The 4,512-nt window shown below is 38.4% G+C and overlaps 1 pseudogene; it reads right to left on the bottom strand.

Annotated features, from left to right (window-relative positions):
• Window positions 1-2,210: 2,210 nt before the first annotated feature.
• Window positions 2,211-3,161, bottom strand: LOC122899006 (annotated as a pseudogene).
• Between the last annotated feature and the right edge of the window lie 1,351 nt (window positions 3,162-4,512).

Below are 4,512 nucleotides of genomic sequence, written 5' to 3'. Positions count from 1 at the left end.
CACAGAGGACCTCCAGGAGTTGCTGTGTGGGACAAACCTGGCACTTCTCTGGGCATCAGATCTGTGTTGAGATCCATTTTGGTTGTTGGTTTTTAACCTGAACTCATTGCATCTTTGAGATAGTTTATAAGATAAAAAGAACACTTGGACACACAGAAGGAAGAAAAGTGCCTAGTGTAGGTTTTGCAGTAGTGGCCTGAGTCTGGTCCACCAGTGGTCTGTTTCCCCTCAGGAACTTGAGACCTAGTGGAAACAGCCACAGTCCATTCTGCATGGTCACAACAGTGTCCCTGTGATTCACTCTGTCTTGGGTCATTCTTCATCCCTAGCATTTGTGCTTCTACTGTCTACACAGGTGCTGGGCTGTGATCTGTGGCCACTGTTCATGGACCCCTTAGAGGGTTCTGGCCTTCCCTTGAGTCAGCATGGTGACTTTGGTTTGCACTGGGCTGTCTGGGGTCTCACCAGCAGCAGGGTGGGCGGGGCAGTCATCCTGGAACCTGAGTTCCTGGAGCCCTAGTAGCCCCCATCTACATGTGCTCTCACTCCCTCAGTCTGCCAGGGTCAGATTCACCAACAAAATGACGACCTCTACTTTTTTTTTTTTTTTTTTTTTTTTTGTATTTTGATAAACATTGAATAAGCTGGAATTACTAAACTTTATCTTGGGGAAATCTTCAAGACTGGTTTGTATGGTGTGGTGGGATCTCTTACTGCTTTCAGGACACAATTAGTAATCATCTGGTTTGTATAATTGTTTTCCATTTTCATTTCAACAAATAAGCACTGTAATTAAAGCTACTAGAATAAAGTCTTCTAACTATCAAAAGTCAAATCACATGATCATCTCAAGAGATGCAAAAAATTAGCAAAATTTAATGCCCTTGTATCATAAAAGTGTTTGACAAGTTAGGTTTGGAAGGAATGTACTTCTACATAATAGAGGCCATATGTGAACATCTCACAACTAATATATTCAGTGACGAAAAGCTAAAAGTTTTCCCTCTCAGATTAGGAGTAAAACAAGGATGCCCCCTGTTAACCTTCTGTATTAAATGTAGGAAATGTTACCCAGAACAGGTAGGGAAGGAAAAAAAAAAAAAAACCCAAAATGTGAAGAAAGAAGTAAAATTGTCTGTTTTTAGATGATACAATCTACATAGAAAACTCTAAAGACTCCACAAAAGAACCCATTAGAGCTAGGAAATCCAGTGAAGTTCGAGGATATAAAATTAACATATAGAAACCAATTGCATTTCTATACATTATCAATGAACTATACATTTTCAATGTATAGTTAAATTCTATAAATAAATTCTATACATTTTCAATGAACTATGAAAAATTAAGAAAATCCTATTTTTAAGAGCATCAAATATAAATACTTAACAAATTTAACCAAGGAGTTGAGATATATACATAATGGAAAGTATAAAACATAGAGGAAAGAAATTGAAGAAGACATATGAATGGAAGGATATTCTGTGTTCATGATTGGAAGAACTTTTTTTAAAAAGTCCTTTCTAGGGAGGGGGTTAGGGAGAGGGTGGTGGGGTTATGGACATTGGGGAAGGTATGTGATATGGTGAGTGCTGTGATGTGTGTAAACCTGGCGATTCACAGACCTGTACCCGAGGGGCTAATACGTTATATGCTTATAAAAAAATTTGAAAATTAAAAAAAAAAGTCCTTTCTCCATAAAACTATTTAGAGTCGAAACAATTTCTATGAAAATTCTAATGGCAATTTCCACACTTATAGAAAAAACAACAACAACCATGAATTACAAAATAACCCAAATGGGTAACCTTAAGAAAGAAGAACACAACAGGAGACATCATACTTCCTGATATCAAACTGTATTATAAAGCTATCCTAATAAAAACTATATGGTATTGGTATAGAAACAGGCACATAGACCAATAGAACAGAATAGAGAACTCCTAAATAAACCCATGCATATATGGCCAATTAATTCTCAGCAAAGGAGCCAAGAATATACACAGTGGGAAAAATTGGTCTCTTCAATAAATGGTGTTGTGAAAACTAGATATCCATCTTTCAAATTCAAAGAAATGAAACTGGAACCAATGTTGCACATATACAACAATCACCTCAAGATGCACTGAAGATTTAAATATAAGACCTGAAAGTATAAAACTTTTTGAAGAAAACTTAGGGCATGAACATACGGACATTGGTCTAAACAATTTTTTTTTCTCAGTTCAAGTTTAATAGAAACAACAGGAGATCAAAAGTGTTGCCCTACTACTGTACATCACAGTTGGCCTGCCCTGTAACACAGTTCAGGCCATTCTCTCCAGAGAAGAAAGGCTGGACTCCCCAACCCCTGCAGGAAAGGCCTGTCCCATCCCATACCACATCTGCACAAAGTCTAAAGTCTTGTGTTTTAAGCATAACAATAGTACAAAAGATATTTTGTTTTCATGGCCACCCACTACAGCCCAGCCCTAAAATGGCCTGGCGCTCACTTCTGCTTAGAGAAATACTCTTTGCTCTTCTGGACATCAGGCTTGATGGTATCACTGCCAGGCTTCCAGCCAGCTGGGCACACTTCCCCATGCTTGTCGGTAAACTGGAAGGCCTGAACCAGTCACAGAGTCTCCTCCACAGAGCGGCCAACAGGTAGGTCATTTACAGTGATCTGCCTAAGGATGCCTTTATCATCAATGATAATGAGGCCCCTGAACGAGATGCCTTCATCAGCCTTTAAGACTCCATAGTCCTGAGCAATGGTATGCTTGGGGTCTGATACCAAGGGAATGTTCATGGGTCCCAGTCCTCCTTGTTTCTTGGGTGTGTTGATCCATGCCGGTGACAGAAATGAGAATCCACAGAAGCACCAATCACTTGACAGTTGAGTTTCTTAAATTCTTCTGCCCTCTCACTGAAAGCAATGATCTCCGTGGGACACACAAAGGTGAGGTCAAGAGGGTAAAAGAAGAAGACAACATATTTTCCTTTGTAGTCAGATAGGCTGAGGTCTTTGAACTGGCCATCTGGCATAGCAGCCGTGGCTTTGAAGTTGGGGGCAGGATGCCCAATTTTGGCATTTCCTGAAGACATCTTGCTATTGGCCGCTCTACGAACAAAAACGCCGAAGACAAGGCAGGAAGAAGACGCCTAAACAGTTTTTTTTTTTTTTTAAGATTTTATTTATTTGATAGAAGGAGAGAAAGAGGGAGAGTAGCAGAGGGAGAGGGAAATGCAGGCTTCTTAATGAGTACAGCGCCCAATGTGGGGCTCGATTCCAGGACCCTGGGATGATGACCTGAACTGAAGGCAGATGCTTAACTGACTGAACCACCCAGGTACCCCTAGGCAATAATTTTAAAATTTGCAACCCAAAGCAAAGGAAGCAAAACCAAAACTAAGTGGGGCCATATCAGACTAAAAATCTTCAATGCATCAGAAGAAGCCATCAACAAAATAAAGAAACTTATGAAATTGGAAAATATTTGTAATCCACATATCTGCTAAAGTGTTAATATTGAAAATATTTAAAGAACTTATAAAGCTCAATAACCAACAACCAAAAAATGCAACTGAAAAATGGGTGAAATATCTGAACAGACATTTTTTAAGACCTACAAATGGCCAGCAGCTACATGAAATGGTGCTCAGCATCACTAATCATCAAGAGAATGCAAATTAGAATTGCAATGAGATATCTCATACCTGCTGGGATAGTGTTATCAAAATGTCTGGAGATAACAAATGTTGGTAAGGATGTGGAGGAAAGGGAACCCTACTATACAGTTGGTAGAGATGTAAATTGGTACAAAGGTTATGGAAAACATCATGGGGGTTCCTCAAAAAATTAAAATAGAATTACTGTATGATTCAGCAATACTACTTCTGGATATATATTCAAAGAAAGTCAAGATCTCAAAGTGATATATGCCCTTATGTTTATTGCAGTATTGTTTACAATAGTGAGAGTGCAGAAACTATGTGTCCATCAGTGGAAGAATGTATAAATGTAAACACACACACATCAGGTATATTTATCTGTAATAAAGAAGGAAGTCTTGCCACTTGTGATGATATGGATGAATCTAGAGGACATTGGGCTAAGTAAAATAGGAAAAAAAAAGACAAATACTGTATCTTTCGTATGCGTAATCTTAAAAGTCTCACAGCAGAGTAGATTGGTTTAGCGGGGGTTTGGGAGGATGATGGGTGGAGGAAATGAAAAGGTGTTCAAAAGGCACAAAGTTGCAATTTATACAGGATGGATAACTCCAGAGATCTTATATACTGCCATGGTGACTATACTTAATACTGTATTGAACACTGGAAATATGCAAAGAAACTGTATTTCATGTACACCCCCACCGAAAATGATATCTATTTGAGAAGATAATGTTAATTAGCTTGACTAGTTTAATTTGATATCCATATACATAGCGAAATAATTACCATGTTGTACAAGTTAAGTATATGCAATTTTTGTTACAAAATATAAATACAGGAAAACTTTTAAAGGTG

The sequence above is a fragment of the Neovison vison genome, chromosome 2 (assembly GCF_020171115.1).
Source record: "Neovison vison isolate M4711 chromosome 2, ASM_NN_V1, whole genome shotgun sequence".
Taxonomy (NCBI): Eukaryota; Metazoa; Chordata; class Mammalia; order Carnivora; family Mustelidae; genus Neogale; species Neogale vison.
This window is presented reverse-complemented; position numbering and strand designations above follow the sequence as displayed.